General features: G+C 41.1%; 1 long non-coding RNA gene across 1 annotated transcript in view; it reads left to right on the plus strand.

Moving 5' to 3' along the window:
- Positions 1-19,727, plus strand: part of LOC129482599 (uncharacterized) — a 63,901-nt gene extending 44,174 nt beyond the window's left edge. Inside the window, exon 3 of the long non-coding RNA XR_008657778.2 lies at positions 17,301-19,727. This is a non-coding gene — a long non-coding RNA (uncharacterized lncRNA). The remainder of the gene's footprint in view (positions 1-17,300) is intronic.
- Positions 19,728-22,882: the final 3,155 nt, after the last annotated feature.

Raw genomic sequence — 22,882 nt, forward strand, 5'->3', positions numbered from 1 at the left:
GGCGGGTCCCCAGGGCTCTGGAGGGCCAGCGAAGCCCTTCTCGGCGTGGACTGGCCATGAGGGAAACGTGCAGGGCAAACTGAAGGAACAGAAGGTGGGACAGTTCCCACTGCCCTTGCCTCGGGGGAAGTCTGTTTCATCCACCATCTGCTGGGATCTGGAAGGGAGCGGCCCAGCCTCCTCCCCGGCACTGGGGGATTAGCAGTCACTTATCTCAGCTGTTCCACCATTCGGAGGTGTCACAGTATTTACAGAGAAGCCAGAACCAGACAGAGCCACACTTAATTCCTCCCCATGAGCCCTCCCCATCCCCTCCTGTCCCTCCTGCATTCTGTGTGCTGGGGTAGGGAGAGCCTCGGTTTAGATCAGACCCAGGGGGAGGATCTAGCCTTCCTAAACATTCCTATTTTCTTTGCCTACACATTTGTTCACCCCCACTGCCCTCTGGCTGGAGCTGGGTTTCAGTTTTCACTGAAAGGAGAAAGTGACGTGATGGTGAGGGCTGCAGGCCCCCACACATCCTGGTGTTCAGAATCCAATATATGAGGCATGGCTAATCTTCACAACATACTTCCCCATGTTTTATATGCAACCACCAAGGGGATTAACCCAGGCAGAGGGTATTTGGCCCCAGATGGATTCTGTTCTTGACAGGTCCCAGCCATCACTGTCTTCTAACATGATAGGACCATCTATAATGAACCATTTAATAAGATTCAGAAAAGGAGGACAGGGGGAGGAGGAAGGGGTATGGGGGAGGGAGAACATAGAAGGGAACATAGGAGGGAGATGCTTCTCTGGATCCTGGTGACCACATTTTTTTTTCTTTTTTTTGAGACAGAGTGTTGCTCTGTCCCCCAGGCTGGAGTGCAGTGGGGCAATCTCAGCTCACTGCAAGTTTCAAGTGATTCTCCTGTCTCATCCTCCCGAGTAGCTGGGAATACAGGCACGCATCACCATGCCTGGCTAATTTTTGTATATTTAGTAGAGGTGGGGTTTCACCATGTTGGCTAGGCTGGTCTCGAGCTCCTGGCCTCAAGTGATCGGCCCGCCTTGGCCTCCCAAAGTGTTGAGATTACAGGCGTGAGCCACCGCACTCAGACTAAAGACCACATTTTCACTCTCCTCTATCCTGGTGAAGTCAGGGGAAAGAATCAGAAAGGATTTCTAGATAGCCTTTTAAATTCCTTAAAAGGAGTTTGTCTGTCAAGAATGAAATGCTCACAACCATGGATTTCTGCTTGGAAGGTACTGCTCTTAGCTCAGATTTGACTTGCTCTGCACACTGGCAGTGACTTTATTTATGGAGTTTCAGTGTTTCAAGTATTACCCGGAGCAAACCTATCTTTCCTGGAGAGCCCAACCATGACAATGTCCGATCTAAGCCTGACCTGCAAGCAGAAGGGCTGGGAGACCTGCATCAGAAGTAAGAGCTGTGAGCTCGGAAAACCTCTTGCAGGCCGCTTTCACTCACCTGCATCATGTAGAGCCCATCTCTTCCCCAGCAAAGATCAGGCACTCATCTGACACACAATATTGGTGATGGTATCACTAATCATTGACATTTCCTGAGAATTTCCTAGAGGCTGGCACTATCCTGCCACTTTCTATGTGTATATGGTCAACATGGTCAGTTTCTAGATGAAGCTAGGCAGACTTCCAGCTGTAGAATCCATTTTTACCCAACTATTCTCTGTTTTTGTTTTGTTTTGTTTTGTTTTTAATTTTTTTGTACATAGAGACAGGGTTTCCCCATGTTGCCCAGGCTGGTCTCTAACCCCTGAGCCCAGGTGATCCAGTTGCCTTGGCTTCCCAAAGTGCTGGGATTATAGGTGTGAGCCACCATGCCCAGCCCCAACTGTTCTTTGATATGATGTCACCAGCCTATATTGAGGGGCTGTGTAAGAGTAGGTCACCATCTGTATTGTAAGGACATTGTAAGGATGTTTTCATGGATGTTTATCATAGGACACAATCTTCTTTATAAGCCTCCTTGGGAGAATTCCCTGTCTGACTCCAGTACCAAGGGCAGAAGCACATCTACCAACCAACTAGTTTGTTTTGATTTGTGTTCCCTGAATCTAGTGACCAGCTAAGGTTTCACTTTTGGTGTTGGCTAAGAAAAATTTTAGAGAACCGGAGGTGGAGCCAAGATGGCCGAATAGGAACAGCTCCGGTCTCCAGCTCCCAGCCCCAGCGACACAGAAGACGGGTGATTTCTGCATTTCTGCTTGAGGTACCGGTTTCATCTCACTAGGGAGTGCCTAACAGTGGGTTCAGGACAGTCGGTGAAGCGCACTGTGCGCGAGCCGAAGCAGGGCGAGGCATTGCCTCACTCGGGAAGCACAAGGGGTCAGGGAGTTCCCTTTCCTAGTCAAAGAAAGGGGAAACAGACGGCACCTGGAATATCGGGTCAGTCCCGTCCTAATACTGCGCTTTTCCAACGGGCCTGGAAAACGGCACACTAGGAGATTGTGTCCCGCACCTGGCTCGGAGGGTCCTATGCCCACAGAGTCTTGCTGATTGCTAGCACAGCAGTCTGAGATCACGCTGCAAGGCGGCAACGAGGCTGGGGGAGGGGCGCCCGCCATTGCCCAGGCTTGCTTAGGTAAACAAAGCAGCCAGGAAGCTCGAACTGGGTGGAGCCCACCACAGCTCAAGGAGGCCTGCCTGCCTCTGTAGGCTCCACCTCTGGGGGCAGGGCACAGACAACCAAAAACTCAGCGAGAACCTCCACAGCCTTAAATGTCCCTGTCTGACTGACAGCTTTGAAGAGAGTAGTGGTTCTCCCAGCACGCAGCTGGAGATCTGAGAACGGACAGACTGCCTCCTAAAGTGGGTCCCTCACCCCTGAGCAGCCTAACTGGGAGGCACCCCCCCAGTAGGGACAGACTGACACCTCATTCAACCGGGTACTCCTCTGAGACAAAACTTTCAGAGGAACTATCAGACAGCTGAATTTGTGGTCTCACGAAAATCCGCTGTTCTGCAGCCACCGGTGCTGACACCCAGCCAAACAGGGTCTGGAGTGGACCTCTAGTAAACTCCAACAGACCTGCAGCTGAGGGTCTTGTCTGGTAGAAGGAAAATTAACAAACAGAAAGGACATCCACACCAAAAACCCATCCGTACATCACCATCATCGAAGACAAAAAGTAGACAAAACCACAAAGATGGGGAAAAAACAGACCAAAAAAACTGGAAACTCTAAAAAACAGAGCACCTCTCCTCCTCCAAAGGAATGCAGTTCCTCACCAGCAACGGAACAAAGCTGGATGGAGGATGACTTTGATGAGTTGAGAGAAGAAGGCTTCAGACGATCAAACGACTCTGAGCTATGAGAGGAAATTCAAAACAATAGCAAAGAAGTTAAAAACTTTGAAAAAAAATTAGAAGAATGGATAACTAGAATAACCAATGGAGAGAAGGGCTTAAAGGAGATGATGGAGCTGAAAGCCAAGTTTCGAGAACTACGCGAAGAATGCAGAAGCCTCAGTAGCAGATGCGATCAACTGGAAGAAAGGGTATCGCTGATAGAAGATGAAATGAATGAAATGAAGAGAGAAGGGAAGTTTAGAGAAAAAAGAATAAAAAGAAATGAACAAAGCCTCCAAGAAATTTGGGACTATGTGAAAAGACCAAACCTACGTCTGATTGGTGTACCTGAAAATGATGGGGAGAATGGAACCAAGTTGGAAAACACTCTGCAAGATATTATCCAGGAGAACTTCCCCAATCTAGCAAGGCAGGCCAGCATTCAGATTCAGGAAATACAGAGAACGCCACAAAGATACTCCTCAAGAAGGGCAACTCCAAGACACATAATTGTCAGATTCACCAAAGTTGAAATGAAGGAAAAAATGTTAAGGGCAGCCAGAGAGAAAGGTCGGGTTACCCACAAAGGGAAGCCCATCAGACTAACAGCTGATCTCTCAGCAAAAACTCTACAAGCCAGAAGAGAGTGGGGGCCGATATTCAACATTCTTAAAGAAAAGAATTTTCAACCCAGAATTTCCTATCCCACCAAACTAAGCTTCATAAGTGAAGGAGAAATAAAATACTTTACAGACAAGCAAACGCTGAGTGATTTTGTCACCACCAGGCCTGCCCTAAAAGAGCTCCTGAAGGAAGCACTAAACATGGAAAGGAACAACCGGTACCAGCCCCTGCAAAAACATGCCAAATTGTAAAGACCATTGAGGCTAGGAAGAAACTATAGCAACTAACGAGCAAAATAACCAACTAACATCATAATGACAGGATCAGATTCACACATAACAATATTCACGTTAAATGTAAATGGGCTAAATGCTCCAATCAAAAGACACAGACTGGCAAACTGGATAAGGAGTCAGGACCCATCAGTGTGCTGTATTCAGGAAACCCATCTCACGTGCAGAGACACACATAGACTCAAAATAAAGGGATGCAGGAAGATCTATCAAGCAACTGGAAAACAAAAAAAGGCAGGGGTTGCAATCCTAGTCTCTGATAAAATAGACTTTAAACCAACAAAGATCAAAAGAGACAAAGAAGGCCATTACATAATGGTAAAGGGATCAATTCAACAAGAAGAGCTAACTATCCTAAATATATATGCACCCAACACAGGAGCACCCAGATTCATAAAGCAAGTCCTCAGTGACCTACAAAGGGACTTAAACTCCCACACAATAATAATGGGAGATTTTAACACCCCACTGTCAGAATTAGACAGATCAACAAGACAGAAAGTTAACAAGGATATCCAGGAATTGAACTCAGCTCTACATAAAGTGGACCTAATAGACATCTACAGAACTGTCCACCCCAAATCAACAGAATATACATTTTTTTCAGCACCACACCACACCTATTCCAAAATTGACCACATAGTTGGAAGTAAAGCTCTTCTCAGCAAATGTAAAAGAACAGAGATTATAACAAACTGTCTCTCAGACCACAGTGCAATCAAACTAGAACTCAGGATTAAGAAACTCAGTCAAAACTGCTCAACTACATGGAAACTGAACAACCTGCTCCTGAATGACTATTGGGTACATAATGAAATGAAGGCAGAAATAAAGATGTCCTTTGAAACCAACGAGAACAAAGACACAACATACCAGAATCTCTGGGACACGTTCAAAGCAGTGTGTAGAGGGAAATTTATAGCACTAAATGCCCACAAGAGAAAGCAGGAAAGATCCAAAATTGACACCCTAACATCACAATTAAAAGAACTAGAAAAGCAAGAGCAAACACATTCAAAAGCTAGCAGAAGGCTAGAAATAACTAAAATCCGAGCAGAACTGAAGGAAATAGAGACACAAAAAACCCTTCAAAAAATTAATGAATCCAGGAGCTGGTTTTTTGAAAAGATCAACAAAATTGATGGACCGCTAGCAAGACTAATAAAGAAGAAAAGAGAGAAGAATCAAATAGATGCAATAAAAAACGAAAAAGGGGACATCACCACCGATCCCACAGAAATACAATCTACCATCAGAGAATACTACAAACACCTCTATGCAAATAAACTAGAAAATCTAGAAGAAATGGATAAATTCCTCGACAAATACACCCTCCCAAGACTAAACCAGGAAGAAGTTGAATCTCTGAATAGACCAATAACAGGTTCTGAAATTGTGGCAATAATCAATAGCTTACCAACCAAAAAGAGTCCAGGACCTGATGGATTCACAGCTGAATTCTACCAGAGGTACAAGGAGGAACTGGTACCATTCCTTCTGAAACTATTCCAATCGATAGAAAAAGAGGGAATCCTCCCTAACACATTTTACGAAGCCAGCATCGTCCTGATACCAAAACCTGGCAGAGACATAACCAAAAAAGAGAATTTCAGACCAATATCCTTGATGAACATTGATGCAAAAATCCTCAATAAAATACTGGCAAACCGAATCCAGCAGCACATCAAAAAGCTTATCCACCATGATCAAGTGGGCTTCATCCCTGGGATGCAAGGCTGGTTCAACATATGCAAATCAATAAATGTAATCCAGCACATAAACAGAACCAAAGACAAAAACCACATGATTATCTCAATAGATGCAGAAAAGGCCTTTGACAAAATTCAACAACCCTTCATGCTAAAAACTCTCAATAAATTAGGTATTGATGGGACGTATCTCAAAATAATAAGAGCTATCTACAACAAACCCACAGCCAATATCATACTGAATGGGCAAAAACTGGAAGCATTCCCTCTGAAAACTGGCACAAGACAAGGATGCCCTCTCTCACCGCTCCTATTCAACATAGTGCTGGAAGTTCTGGCCAGAGCAATCAGGCAGGAGAAGGAAATAAAGGGTATTCAATTAGGAAAAGAGGAAGTCAAATTGTCCCTGTTTGCAGATGACATGATTGTATATCTAGAAAACCCCATTGTCTCAGCCCAAAATCTCCTTAAGCTGATTAGCAACTTCAGCAAAGTCTCAGGATACAAAATTAATGTACAAAAATCACAAGCATTCTTGTACACCAATAACAGACAAACAGAGAGCCAAATCATGAGTGAACTCCCATTCACAATTGCTTCAAAGAGAATAAAATACCTAGGAATCCAACTTACAAGGGATGTGAAGGACCTCTTCAAGGAGAACTACAAACCACTGCTCAATGAAATAAAAGAGGATACAAACAAATGGAAGAACATTCCATGCTCATGGGTTGGAAGAATCAATATCGTGAAAATGGCCATACTGCCCAAGGTAATTTATAGATTCAATGCCATCCCCATCAAGCTACCAATGACTTTCTTCACAGAATTGGAAAAAACGACTTTAAAGTTCATATGGAACCAAAAAAGAGCCCGCATCGCCAAGTCAATCCTAAGCCAAAAGAACAAAGCTGGAGGCATCACACTACCTGACTTTAAACTATACTACAAGGCTACAGTAACCAAAACAGCATGGTAATGGTACCACAACAGAGACATAGATCAATGGAACAGAACAGAGCCCTCAGAAATGATGCCGCATAGCTACAACTATCTGATCTTTGACAAACCTGACAAAAACAAGAAATGGGGAAAGGATTCCCTATTTAATAAATGGTGCTGGGAAAACTGGCTAGCCATATGTAGAAAGCTGAAACTGGATCCCTTCCTTACACCTTATACAAAAATTAATTCAAGATGGATTAAAGACTTATATGTTAGACCTAAAACCATTAAAATCCTACAAGAAAACCTAGGCAATACCATTCAGGACATAGGCGTGGGCAAGGACTTCATGTCTAAAACACCAAAAGCAATGGCAACAAAAGCCAAAATCGACAAATGGGATCTCATTAAACTAAAGAGCTTCTGCACAGCAAAAGAAACTATCATCAGAGTGAACAGGCAACCTACACAATGGGAGAAAATTTTTGCAACCTACTCATCTGACAAAGGGCTAATATCCAGAATCTACAATGAACTCAAACAAATTTACAAGAAAAAAACAAACAACCCCATCAAAAAGTGGGCAGAGGACATGAACAGACACTTCTCAAAAGAAGACATTTATGAAGCCAAAAAACACATGAAGAAATGCTCCTCATCACTGGCCATCAGAGAAATGCAAATCAAAACCACAGTGAGATACCATCTCACACCAGTTACAATGGCCATCATTAAAAAATCAGGAAACAACAGGTGCTGGAGAGGATGTGGAGAAATAGGAACACTTTTACACTGTTGGTGGGACTGTAAACTAGTTCAACCATTGTGGAAGTCAGTGTGGCGATTCCTCAGGGATCTCGAACTAGAAATACCATTTGACCCAGCCATCCCATTACTGGGTATATACACAAAGGACTATAAATCATGCTGCTATAAAGACACATGCACACGTATGTTTATTGCAGCACTATTCACAATAGCAAAGAGTTGGAACCAACCCAAATGTCCAACAACGATAGACTGGATTAAGAAAATGTGGCACATATACACCATGGAATACTATGCAGCCATAAAAAATGATGAGTTCGTGTCCTTTGTAGGGACATGGATGAAACTGGAACACATCATTCTCAGTAAACTATCTCAAGGACAAAAAACCAAACACCGCATGTTCTCACTCATAGGTGGGAATTGAACAATGAGAACTCATGGACACAGGAAGGGGAACATCACGCTCCGGGGACTGTTGTGGGGTGGGGGGTGGGGGGAGGGACAGCATTAGGAGATACACCTAATGCTAAATGACGAGTTAATGGGTGCAGGAAATCAACATGGCACATGGATACATATGGAACAAACCTGCACATTGTGCACATGTACCCTAAAACCCTAAAGTATAATAAAAAAAAAAAAAAAAAAAAGAAAAATTTTAGAGAACCACATATGTGGCCCAATTGTTACAGCGATTATAGATCATTTTGATCTGTTTTACACACCCATCTCTATTTTTTATTTTTATTTTTCTTGTACTTTTAGTTTTCATTTTTCTCTCTATCTTTGTAAGCTGGCATAAATCTTGTGTGGGACAAAACAAAGAATGAATGAATAGATAGATAAGAATGAATTTATAGGAACAATGGAGAGAACATTTGAAATTACAGTTGGGATGGCCATTTTACAAGTAGCTAAGAGTCCACCGTGACTTGCGTATGTATCTGTAGTTTTTTCCATCCCAGTGAAAGCATAGGCCAGGTGTGGTGGCTCATGCCTGTAATCCCAGCACTTTTGGAGACCAAGGCAGGTGGATCGCTTGAATCCAGAAGTTCAAGACCAGTTCTGGGCAACATGACGAAACCCTCATCTCTACAAAAATACATAATTAGCCGGGCATGGTGGCGCACGCCTGTGGTCCTAGCTACTCCAGAGGCTAAGGTGGAAGGATTGCTTGAGCTCGGAATGTCCAGGCTGCAGTGGGCTGTGATCACACCACTGCACTGCAGCCTGAGTGACAAAGCAAGACCTTGACTCAAACATAAATAAATAAATAAATAGCATATATTGCTTAATGAAAAAAACCCATTACCTGTAAACTATAATGTCATTTTGATTTTCCTCTTAACATGGTAAGTATAACTGGCAATCTAAAATAATATTTCCCTCATTATTAATATAGTATGTGTTTACTGTGATAAACTAGGGGAAACAGTGAACAGAAAATTACGAAGAAAATAATGTGTCTAGGGGAGTTTGTAAAATTCTATATTGTAACCTCCCTAAAATAAAACTAAATGTGGCATAAAATTCATAAGGCTTTGGCTTCCATATCTACTTATAGCTTTTGGGCTGAGAAAAGACAAACAGCCTCCTATTCTGGTAGTCTGCAAGAATGTCCACTTGTTCTTCAAAGAGAGACATGCAATGCAAGGAATTTGCATTAAAAGCATTTCTTGGTCCTACTATTATAAAGTAAATTATCTCTAGTCAGCAGCTGGAACTAAAGAATGTCAAACTCAGAGCAGACTCTGCCCTTGGGATTATACCATCTGTATATATCCCACTTATATATTTCAGAGGGTGGGTTTCCAAGTCAGCTGTTGAACTGTTTCAAACTTGTAGTTTAAAAACTGGTCTATCACAAACATAAAACTAAACCATATGAATATACTGCTGAAGGCTTTGTCTTCATGTGGAGAGTCTGAAAGCACTTCTTTTAGAAAAGCATCTTTACAGCTCTTTTATGATCAAAATTGTTCTTAATTAAGACTACAAATAACTGGTTCATCTTAACCACCTTATTTAATTTCATAAATTAAAAATAATAATAACATAGGCTTTATCTAAAGCTAGCACTGTGTACCTACAGAACTTGTATGTACAAAATAAAAACAACTGAAAAGCCTTCTTAAGCCGTTACTTGTGCGTGAATGCTGGCACCCATCCAAATAAGTAGGCCTGTGGCTTATGATATTCCAGAGAGAAGAGCCAGCCTTTGAGGACTGAGAAGAGAAAATAATCAGCCATTAAACTATGATGTGAGCCTTGAAAAGTGATCAGAACAACCTTGAGCATGACCCAAAGGACAGAACAGAGTAAAATACTACATCATCAAAGAAATACCCGCAATGGTTGGGTAACCCTAAGGTGAGAACATTCTTTAAGGATGAACAAGCAAAGTACTCTCTATTCAGTTAACGTTTTTGCAAACTCTCTTTAAACATGCAATTTACCAGTGAGAGATTCTAGTGAATTTAATATTACAGCACACTACTTATAGTTTTCACAAAACATTCACACTGGGCTCATTCCTTCACCAATGTATGTAGCCATCTTCTTTCTGTGTTCCCTGTTCAATGATGATAAGGAGTCCAGAGCCCCTCTCTTGAAGTTTCAGAGGGAGAGCCCTGAAGCTTTAATTTGAGCTGATCTCTTAGACTGGCATAATTGAGCATTTCTGGTGTCCACCCAAGGGTCGCATCACTAAGCTGCTGACTCAAGGTAGTGGGCGGGGCGGAAGAGAGAGGGTTGAGGGTAGAAAGAGGGTGATGGGGGAGTGACCTACAACACCTCTTCCCTCTCATTTCTGTCTGAATAGAAAACTGAAAATGCTGAATCAGAAGCACAGACAAATGCGGGTACAAGGGGCTCAGGCTTTGCTTTCATACCTGGCAGTGCAAAACTTTACACTGAGTTTATTTTGTCCAGCTCAGAGATATGGGACCCAAAAATGATAAGGGAAAAGGCAAAAGTGATCCCATGAGGCAGAAAGCCTTATGTATTAGAACAGCTTCAATGTTCTGGGTCCTTCTAAAAGTGTGTACACCTCAGGCCTAAATATCAAATCCTAAAATATTATTCCATAATTTACATCTTTATGTAGTCAGATTTTTCCTTGATCTTTCTGGAAACTAACTCTTATTTTGACTAAATTTGAAAGGTTAAATGTTAAATTTGCCTACTTTCTCACCTGGAATATGTTTGTGTGTATCTGAGAGAATCAGTCATGAATGAAAAGTTTATTGTTTCTGTTTCCTACATTTATTTCATTGCGATGTCACAAGGATAGATTGAGTACATCTTTCCAAATCATCTGATTCAGTCACAATCACATAAACAGGGTTTAAAAACCTTAAGGCTGGTATTGGGCAGCAGCTAAGAATGAGCAGATGTTCTTTGTTTTCTCAGACATTTGTGAATGTAAATGGTCCAGATAACATCTCATAATCACCACACTGAAAGTGTGAAATGAATATACCTTTACAAAGAAATGTGGCATGATAGGAAAATATAATGCTCTATTCTTAGAGCATGTGTCATTTCCAATGAAGTATCTTTTACCCTCCTGGTCTCCCTGAACACTATTTAAATTCTCAGCATTAACCAAGAAGACATTCAGATCTCAGCGACTGATTTTGAACAAAGGGTTTCAAATAATTTCTTTGGGAGATTCAAGGATTGCTTTCACCATAGAAATTCAAATGTGTCCCAAGTCTCTCATTTTGCAAACAACTTAGCAAAATATTACAGATGAATAAACTCTTTGATTTGAAACATCATACTTTCTAACTAAATATAATCAAAATAGTGATGCTTATCATACAAATATAGATATGAACAAAAGGAAAAAGCCAATTTTGTGGCTAAATTGGTCTTCCCTTGAAATCAAGATGTGGTTTATTCAATTTCTTCATTCAATCAATATTTATTGAATGCCTTCTCTATGCAAGGCATTGTGCCAGGAACAGTGGGAAATATTAGAGTGCATGAGATGGTGTATGCACACCAAGAGAATGTTTTCATTCTATTAGATAGTACCTAAACCCAACAATCCACCACAAAGATCTGTGCTAAGCAGCACGAAAAGGTATTAAACAAAGGCTGAGGGTCTGGAAAAAGGGAGTGAGCCCTTCTCATGAGGGTCCTTGGGCAAGACTTCATAGTTTATGAATTTTGAGCTGAGTCTATGAGGGCTAGTTGATGAATAGATTATGTTTGTAAGCTTTTGCATTGTTTTCTACCTGAATCATGTTGTTGATGAGGAAGACAAAAATATGTTGTTCCCTCTTAAAATAATTACAGTTAGTTCAACAGATACTCACTGAATGCTCACTGTGTACCACATGCTGTACTTCCAAGAAGACAACCTCCAGGTTCCAAGTAAAGTCAGAAATAAGCACACTGCTGAAGTTGCACTGAACTGGTCCTTTCAGATGAAAAGTATGTGAAATGTGTGTGCTTGTGTGTATATTTTAAAGGGTAGCCACATCTTATTATTCATGAATTGAAAGCTGGAACAGATCCAAGAGAAAGCTCTTCCCTACTTTTCCTAAGTCATTTGCCATGATTGGTTTTCAAAGTCTTTAGGGAGTGAATGATTTCAAGTTCTACTGTTTACATAAATCTTTGACTACTGAAGCCTATTTCAAAAAAATCTAACCAAACAAACCAAAACTCTTAACCATGGGAAGAGTACTGAAGATTAAGGGAGGAAGGAATTATTACAGTTTCTGTTTTTTACTTAGGTATTATTTGAATATTTTTCCAGAAGCATATATTAATTTTATCTATTAAAGAAAGAAAGAAAACAATCTAATGTAACATCCTCTTGCTGAAAGTCAAGCATATTTTGTCTCATATTTTTGTCTTATAACGTCCACATACTTTAAGAAAGACATTGCATCTCTGAGTATTAAGGCTCTTTTTCACCAGCACTGTTATTTTTAAAACTGTCTTCATATTTGGTCTATAATCTAACTCTGTTCCAAATTTTTTTAAATGTAATAAAATTTATTTTAGCCAAATTGGTTAGGAGTTTGGTTTCTAGTTAAGTTGAAAACTACCATTGTTCAGAGAATTAAGTTCATCTTGATATGCCCACACAGAACTTCAGAGAAGATCATTTAATTTTCTTTGATACTGTGAAGTTATTTCCAGAATATTCTCCTTTGGAAAACTAATTTTTGTCACATACTATAGTATAATATATGTGACAGATGTAGACTATTGGGCCAGACAAAATTATAATATCCTGGAAAGCTGCTTAAATGAATTCACTGTTAGTATCGACATACCTGTTACCTATTTATTTCTTTTAAAAATCAAGTATAGATCATGCTTCTGGTTCCAGTCAAGATGGAGCACTCCATTTCTTGCAGATGCTCCCTCTTACAACTGTGGCCATAACACAACAAACAGACCTAGGGAAACTCAAAGGAGGAAAGAAGGTGGACTGCCTAGGGATTTGGGGACTTGAGAAACAAACTGCTGGTGAGTTCTATAAGTTTCGTTATTGCCTCTCATATATCCCAGACAGGGTGTTGCAGATGCCTCCAACCTAGAGCTGCCAACAGGCACAGACAAAATAAGCTCTAAGAAAAGTCTGTTCCTCCTAGTCAAAGGACCAAGAAGCCAGTGCCCTTGCAATAGGAAGCCTTTTTGGTAATACTTGCCCTACTTTTGCCAAGTACTAATGGGAAAATTAGATTCCCTTCTCCACAGTTTCAGTGAGATGGAGTTGGGAGCTGATCTTCCTCCCCATCCCCTGTCTCAGTGGCATCAGATGGTGATGCTCTGACTCCCTTGCCCTGTGGTATTGGTAGGACTGATCAGGGAGCTAGTCTTCCCTTTCCTGCCAGCAGAAGCAGCCAGTGCTCCTATTCTCCCACCAGGGTAGAGTCAGCAAGGAGCAGCAGCAAACTGAACCTCTAACCCCCACCCAGCAGCAATGAGACTGAACAACAATGTGCAAAATAGAGCTAATGGGCACTCTGGTCCCCACTCCTGCCCTCACCCAGAATCAACCAGGCAAAATGAGGGGGTGGGATGTGGATTCTCATTGCCCATCTACTTCCCTCCATGCCCCCCACCACCACCTGGGTTTCAGCAGCGCCAGTGAGAAGCTGACCTTCTGCAACTACCCTGAAGCCACAAAGCTGTGTGTGTTAGCCCCATCCTTCCCCACTTCCTGGTAACCATGAAGCCCAGCAGAAAGCTGAGTATCAGGGGAACCCGCCCCCAAGATTTCAACGTAGGTTCTTTCTATTTTCCATAAATGTTGGCCAGCTGAGAAATAAAGAGAAAGAGTACCAACAGAGGAATTTTACAGCTGGGCCACCGGGCGTGACATCACATATCGGTAGGACCGTGATGCCCACCTGAGGCTCAAACCAGCAAGTTTTTTATTAAGGGTTTCAAAAGGGGAGGGGGTCTAAAACAGGGAGTAGGTACAAAGATCACATGCTTCAAAGGGCAAAAAGCAGAACAAAGATCACATGCTTCTGAGGGAACAGGACAAAGGCAATGCAAAACTACTAATAAGGGTCTATGTTCAAATGTGCACGTATTGTCTTGATTAACATCTTAAAAAACAGAAAACAGGGCTCAAGAGCAGAGAACCAAACTGACCACAAATTTACCAGGGCTGGGTTTTTCCCCACCCTAGTAAGCTTGAGGGTACTGCAGGAGACCAGGGTGTATCTCAGTCTTTATCTCAACCGCATAGGACAGACATTCCCAGAGTGGCCATTTATAGACCTCCCCCAAGGAATTCATTCCTTCCCCAAGGTATTAATATTCTTTGCTAGGAAAAGAATTTAGCAATATCTTCCCTACTTGCATGTCCATTTATAGGCTCTCTGCAAGAAGAAAAATATGGCTCTTTTTGCCTGACCCCGCAGGCAGTCAGATCTTATGGTTGTCTTCCTTGTTCCCTAAAAATTGCTGTTATTCTGTTCTTTTTCAAGGTGCACTGATTTCATATTGTTCAAACACACGTTTTACAATCAATTTGTACAGTTAACACAATTATCACAGTGGTCCTGAGGTGACGTACATCCTCAGCTTACAAAGATAACAGGATTAAGAGATTAAAGTAAAGACAGGCATAAGAAATTATAAAAGTATTATTTAGGAACTGATAAATGTCCATATTAAAATGAAATCTTCACAATTTATGTTCCTCTGCCACGGCTCCAGCCGGTCCCTCCATTCGGGGTCCCTGACTTCCCACAACAGCTGAGTTTTCATTCCCATTTGGAGACCAGGAGATGGTAGGAGTCAGTGCCTCACTTTCACTGGGAAGGTGTCAGTGGGGCCAAACGGGAAGCTGAGCTTCCTCCCACCCACCCCACTGCAGTGAGGCAGTGTAAGTCAGCACTCCATTTTTGCCAGGATGGTGTCAGGAAGCTAAACATACACATCCACCTAGTCTTCAATATCTCAACAGGGGACTGCCTGCTAATAAAAAAAGATTAAATGTGATCCAGAATATAACAAAAAAACTGTCAGGATACAATTGAAAATCGCAACATGAATGAGAAAAGACAATTGACAGATACCAACATCAAGATGAATCAGATGCTGGAATTATCTGACAAGAATTTCAAAGCAACCATCATAAAAATACTTCAATAAGAAATCACAAATTCTCTTGAAACAAATGCAAAAAATACTGAGAAAATCTCAGCAAAGAAATAGAAGCTATAAAAAAGAATCAAATGGAATTACAGAAGTGAAAAATACAATAAGCTAAATAAAAAACTTAATGAATGGGCTCAATAGTACAGTGGAGATGACAGAGGATAGAATCGGTGAACTTGAGGTCAGGTCAGCAGATTTTACTCTAGCTGAACAGAGAAATGTGTAGACTGAGAAAAATAAAAACAGTCTCAGAGGCCAGGTGTGGTGGCTCATGTCTGCAGTTCCAACATTTTGGGAGGTAGAGGTGGGTGGATTGCTTGAGCTCAGGAATTTAAGACCAGCCTGGGAAACATGTGGAAACCCATCTCTACAAAAAATTCAAGAAATTAGCCAGGCGTGGTCACACATGCCTGTAGTCCCAACTACTTCGGAGGCTGAGGGGGGAGGATTGCTTGAGCCTGGGAGGCAGAGGTTGCAGTGAGCCAAGATCATACCACTGCACTACAGTCTGAGTGACAGAGCAAGACCCTGTCTCAAAAAACAAAAACAAACAAATGAACAAAAACCATAAACAGAGTCTCAGGGACCTGTGAGACAATAACAAAAGAGCTAACATTTGTACCATTGGATTCTCAGGAGAGAGAAAGTGGGACTGAAAAAAGTATTCAAAGAAATAATGGCTGAAAAATTCCTGCATTTGGTGAAAGAAATATAGATGTTTAAGAAGCTTAAAGAATCTCAAATAAAATAATTCCAAAGAAATCCACATTAAGACTTATCATCATTAAAAGTCTGAAAACGAAAGGCAAAGAAAAATCTTGAAAGCAGTCAGAGAGAAACAATACTTTACTTATAGGAAAACACCAACGCAAATGAGGACAGATTTCTCTTCTGAAACCATGGAGGCCAGAATAAAGTGGCACATTTTTCAAGCACTGAAAGAACAGAACCGTAAACCTCAAATTCTGTTTCTGGCAAAAATGTCTGTCAGGAGTGAAGGGGAAATAAAGACATTCTTAGATGAACTAAAGCTAAGAAAACTCGTTGGTAGCAAACCTATTATTTAGAAAAATGGCTAAAGGAAATAGCAGAAGGCTTAACACTTCAAAAAGGAAAGAATATTGGAATTGGTAAAAGAAAAAAATAGGGGTAAATATAATAAACTCTTTCTCATGAGTTTCTTAAATCACATTTGATGTTTAAGGCGAAAATTATAACATGCATCTGACATGGTCCTAATCTTGGTAGAGCCAATACTTACAACAATCATCTTTAAGAAACTGGGAGGGTAAAGAGATCTAAATGGAAGAAGATCTCTGTACTCTACTAGATGTGGCAAAATGTTGTCACCGGTAGACTGGACAATGATGATATCTTTGTATATTGTAATACCTAGAGTAAGCACTAAGAAAACTGTACAAACAACATACTTATGACTTCATTTTTATCGTATGCTCAAGATGACAAGATTACAGATTAATGATAGCCAGGGCTTCAGGAGATGGAAAGGAAGGGAAGTAGTTGTGGCTATAAAAGGGTGGTGTGAGGGATCCTTGTGTCGAAACTGTACTGAATTGTAGTGACCATATGCATCTATGTGTGTGATGAAATTGCTTATTACTAAATACGCACACAAACACACACACAGACACACAACTGAGTCCACATAAAAGTGGTGCTATCTGAATACACTTGATGCATTGTATCAATGTCAATTTCCTAGTTGTAATATGGTACTCTAGTTAGACCAGATGTTACCACTGGAGAAAACAAGATGAAGGGTATATGGGCTCTCTGGATTGTTTTATTATAACTGCATGTGAATCTACAATTATCTCAAAAGATAAAAGTTTTGGCGATTAAATATAAAGTGTGTGAAAAATCTAGTAATTTCAGTTTTTCAATCAAGTTGATTCTGAATGAATTTGTTATGCTTAGGTGATCATAGTTTATGAAATTTAAATAGCAGTGCTAAATGTATCCTATTCTCTATATTTAGAGAAAGCACATTGGCTGGTCCAGTAATACGTCTGGCATGTGGTGTCAGGTGCCATTGAGGCTGAGGAGATTCCAATGTATGCAAGCATGTTTGATGAATCGGGGGCTGATGACCATCGGAAAACTGTGGCGTAATGGAAGATCCCCAGAAGGAGAATTTACACCTACTTCAAGTAGAATCTGGCACAATGAACAGACTGGCCACAGGACCTGAAGACTGGAGGAGAGTGACACTTCTAACTAATAGCATCTAAAACATCCCAGATGAGCTACTTCAAGAGTGTTTGTGAACATCTTGAAACAAAGGCCTATCTTGTAAACAAACAGAGCTGTCCCACTAAACTCTCCTGGCCTAGGGCCTCTTCTGGGAGCATTCAGAGAAAGCAGGACTTAGAGGATAGGGAGTTAAGCTTCCTGCCCTGGTTCAGATCTGCAACTGAGCAGTGAATGATTCAGCACCAGGAGAAGGCATCTGTGGGCCTGAATGTTGGCAGCCAGGAATAAGTGCAAAGGCTGTGCCAGAGATGGCCAGAGTGGACGGGACATGGCAGTGGAGGCTGGAGTCATAGTCCACACCTTACCCTCAGCATCTGAGAGATACACTCCTAAGGACTCCTGGAGCTGTGGAACAAGGCAGAAGTTATGTGAGAGATATGGAGGGGACCAATGCCACTCAGTTTCACAGAGAGGGGTTATCAGGCAAAAGAATATAGGGCAGTTCTTCTGAATCTCACATACATTGGAATCACTTGGGAACTGATTCCTGGATCTTAGCTCTATCAATTCCGATTTAATTGGTCTGGGTGCATCTGAGCATTTTGGGAAGTTTTTAGTTTCCCAGGAAATTCTAATATTCAGTCAATGTTGAGAATCATTGATCTAAGCCTAGGGCTCTCCAACTTAAACTTACACCAGAGTCACTTGGAGGGCTTGGTAAGCAGTAAATTACTGATTCCATCCCTAGAGTTTCTGATTCTGTAGGTCTGGAGTGAGGCATGAGAATCTGTATTTCTGTGAAGCTCCCAGATGATGCTGATGCTGAAGGTCTGTGGAACACATTCTGAATGGTACTGACTTGGGTTAGGTATTTATTGAGATGGCGTTTGTACCCACCATGTGGGGTGGGCGCTGAGGACATTTGGATCATGGAAACAGTATAGAGTAGGACCCAACACATAGGCTTATTAACAGCCTGAGCCTTATGCTGCCTCTGCTGCGTTCCAGCTACATGAACTTGAATAATTTACTCAAACTTTCTAGACCTAATTTCCCCATGAGTAAAACAAGAAAATTATGGCAGCTACTCACAAGGTGGTTGCAATTTTTTTTTTTTTTTTTTTTTTTTGAGGCTGGAGTACAGTGATGCAGTCTCCACTCACTGCAACCTCCACCTTCCAGGTTCAAGCGATTCTTCTGCCTCAGACTCCTGAGTAGCTGGGATTACAGGCGTGCACCACCATGCCCGGCTAATTTTTGTACTTTTAGTAGAGATGGGGTTTCACTATGTTGGCCAGGCTGGTCTCCAACTCCTGGCTTCAAGTGATCCACCCACCTCAGCCTCCCAAAGAGCTGGGATTACAGGGGTGAGTCACCATGTCCAGCAAATACTTAATATTTTAAAAGTGCTTTTATCACTGATAAACACACTACATACATTATAATAATTTAATCCCCAGCTAACCCTGTGAAGTATTATTTCTCCTGTTTCACAGATGAGGAAGCTGGGAAGTTGGGTTAAGTAACTTGCCCGAGTCACACAGGTAGTTAGGATTGGCTTAGAATCTGAACCCAGGCAATCTGAATCCAAAGCCCATATACTTCACTATTATACTATACTAGTGCAACAAATATGAGCTACTATGGATAGTGATTATATTAAGAATTAAATGTAATGAAATTCTTAAAACTTCAGTTCATTGTTTTCATGAAACACAAATAGAACACAGTAGATATGGGGAATTGCTATAATTAAATCTAACCTCAGTTCTCTAAACCAGTGTTTCTCCAAGTGTGTCTTGAGATTACCTACAAAGAAATCATCTGGAAACTCCCTACCTCAAATCTTTGGAACCACAATCTCTTGGGGTCAGGGCTACAGAATCTGAGATTTTAAATAAGCTCCCAAGGAGAGCTGGTTTCCCAGCTGTAGTCTGAGTCACATGCCTATAAATTAAACATATTTAGTAATCATTCTTTTCCTACTTCTCAGACTGCTCTAGTATTTTTCTCAATGTTATTTTTTATGAATTTAGAATACACTATTTTGAGTAGCTCAAGTAGAATTGTCTACAGTTTGAGAAAATAAAACCTAAGCTTTCATAAGTAGGCAAATAAAATAATAATCTGGCTTAAAATCAAAATCATTATGATATGTGGGGGTGAGGGAAGAGAGAGACCCTGTTATATTGTTTCATATTGTTTTATACTCAGAAAAGGAAAGAGAAGCAAAACTAAAGGCAGGTAGCCCGGTGCCTAGGAACCAGACCCGAAACCAGGCCTGGGCCTGCCTGACCTAAGCCTGGTAGTTAAAATTCGACCCCTGATCTAGCAACTGATGTTATCTATAGATTCCAGACATTGTATGGAAGGACATTGTGAAACTTCCCATTCTGTTCTGTTTCACTCGGACCACTGGTGCTTGCAGCCCCTGTCGCATACCCCCTGGCTTGCTCAATCCATCACAACCCTCTCACGTGGACCCCCTTAGAGTTGTGAGCCCTTAAAATGGACAGAAGTGGGCCAGGCGCGGTGGCTCACGCTTGTAATCCCAGCACTTTGGGAGGCCACGGGGGGCGGATCACGAGGTCAGGAGATCGAGACCACGGTGAAACCCTGTCTCTACTAAAATTACAAAAAATTAGCTGGGCGTGGTGGCTGGCGCCTGTAGTCCCAGCTACTCAGGAGGCTGAGGCAGGAGAATGGTGTGAACCCGGGAGGCGGAGCTTGCAGGGAGCTGAGATTGCGCCACTGCACTCCAGCCTGGGTGACAGAGCAAGACTCCGTCTCAAAAAATAAAAAATAAAAATAAAAATAAAAATAAATAAATAAAATGGACAGAAGTTCAGCATCTGACGAGCTCGGATTTTAAGACGCTAGCCTGCCAATGCTCCTAGCTGATTAAAGCCACTCCTATCCCTGTCTCGGTGTCTGAGGGGTTTTGTCTGCGGCTCGTCCTGCTACAGTGCCTCAAGAACCCAACTTGACAAATAAAATAAGCAAATAGTTTCATTTTAGAGATAAAATTAAATTATAGCTGTATCTTTGACCTTCCCGTTGTACTTCCTCAATTTAAAGAGCTGAGTAACTAAGACTTTGTTAATGTAGAATTTACTGACACAGCAAAGTCAGTTATATATTTATTTATTTATTTTCAGACTCAAGAGAGATAGGACACTGTGAAGTTTTACAGGAAACCATTCCTATTTGAGGAATTCCTCTGACTCAGTGTTGTTAATGAGCACTTAAATGTCAATGACAAAAGTTTCCACTCTGGCTATGATGGACTGGCATGTTACCACCCAGTACAACTGGAAAAGTTGGGTAAACTTTTTTAAAACAAGTTCTTTGAAAACACAGACACGTTATCAAAGGAGGGAGAACTTTAGGGGCCAACATGGATGAGAGGGGAAGCAAAGAGTTGAGCCCAATATTTGTTGCTGCTTTTTCCCTTGTGGCTTTTGCCAATTTGTAGGGGAGAGAGAGAGACACACACAAAGAGAGAGACCCAAGTACAGCAGAAGCTGAGAAAAAAGTGGCAGCAAAGGCTCAGGAACTGAGCAGCAGTGTAAGCAGTCTCGTGGGGCTGGGGTGGGAGAGAAAGAATTGGAGTATAGGTCCTGCTGAGGAAGAGTGTCCGTGGTAAAAGACCAGTCCTTCAGCTGTGATCCACAAAGGGCTACATCTTAGGAGTAAAGACAGACTGACGGCAAACAGACTTTGAGTCAGCTCAATCCCAGGCTAGTTGGAAGTGATTGGCAGTACCCTGTCTGTCAAAATCAAAAGTAAATATCCCCTGGAGGAGGATAACCTTGTACAGAGCCTCAAATCATTGCTATAGTTTTTCATACATAATATCTGGCAAGTAACAAAGAAAGTACTTGGCCAGATCAAATCACTGAAAAATCACAAGAAAAAAATAGACAATGGAAAGTGACCAGCAGGAGACCCAGATACACAGGTTATGGGTTTTTTAATGATTACTATGTTCAAGATAATAAATGGCAAATGGGTAATTTCATCAAAGAATTAGAATCCATTAAGGAGACTCACATGAAATTCTTAAACTAAAAATATTATGCAAATGAATAACTTAGTAGATGAATTTAAAAGCATGTTGACACAGTTGAAAAGAGGATTAGTGAGCTTTAAGGTACTAGACTATATCCAGACTAAAACTTAGAGAGCAAAAGAAATACAGTAAAGAGCTAAAAGGCAAATGGAGTATGGTGAAAAGGTTAGTACACATGCATTTGGAGCTCAAAAAGGAAACGGAGAAGAGAATATGACAAAAGCAATATTTGAATAGATAATGATCAAGAATTCTACTAAAGTGGCTGGGCGCCGTGGCTCATGCCTGTAATCCTAGCACTTTGGGAGGCTGAGATGTGTGGATGACTGAGGTCAGGAGTTTGAGACCAGCCTGGCCAACATGGTGAAACCCCCTCACTACTAAAAATACAAAAATTAGCCAGGTGTGATGTCATACGCCTGTAGTTCCAGCTACCCGGGAGGCTGAGGCAGGAGAATCACTTGAACTTGGGAGGCAGAGATTGCAGTGAGCTGAGATCATGCCACTACACTCCAGCCTGGGCAACACAGCAAGACTCCATCTCAAAAAAAAAGTATTCTTCTAAAGTGAAGAAAGACATTAATTCACAAGTCCAAATTTCTACGAAACTTAAACTGAGTAAACGCAAAGAGAATTGGACTAGGCACATCGTATGAAAGTGCTGAAAATGAGAGAAAAAAAGAAAATCTTATAAGCAGCTAAAGAAAAAGATATATTATCAAATAAGTGGTAATAACAATGAGAATGGCTTCTCAACAAGGTGGAAGCCAATGGCAACATAGTAACATCTTCTAGCACAAAAGTCAGGCACAGTGATAAGAGGAGCTAAAGTGTTCAAAGGTGCTGGCATTCTCTGGGAAGTAGTAAAAGTACTAATTGATATTAGACTATAATAAAGCAAGAATACAAATTGTGTTATCTAAGATAACATCAAAAGCTTAGCAAAGTCATGTGTATCTAACAACTAATGTGAGGAAAAGTGAAGTAGTAAAACTACTTAATCCCAAAGAAATGAAAAATTAATTGAAAACAGGTTGGATAGATAAACACAAGATAGTAGATATAAACCTAATATAATAATAACTACATAAATATGAATGAACTAATATTCTAATTAAAAAAGAGAGATTGTTAGACTGGAGTTAAAAGTTCAATTATATAATGCACACCTAAAATATAATGGCACAAAAAAGTTGAAACAATGAGAGATAGAGGCATATTCTGCAAATGTGAACCAAAGAAAGCTGGTGTGATTATAATAATATCAGACAAAGTAAACTTTAAGACAGGAAGCA

This window comes from Symphalangus syndactylus, chromosome 5, assembly GCF_028878055.3.
Source record: "Symphalangus syndactylus isolate Jambi chromosome 5, NHGRI_mSymSyn1-v2.1_pri, whole genome shotgun sequence".
NCBI lineage: Eukaryota > Metazoa > Chordata > Mammalia > Primates > Hylobatidae > Symphalangus > Symphalangus syndactylus.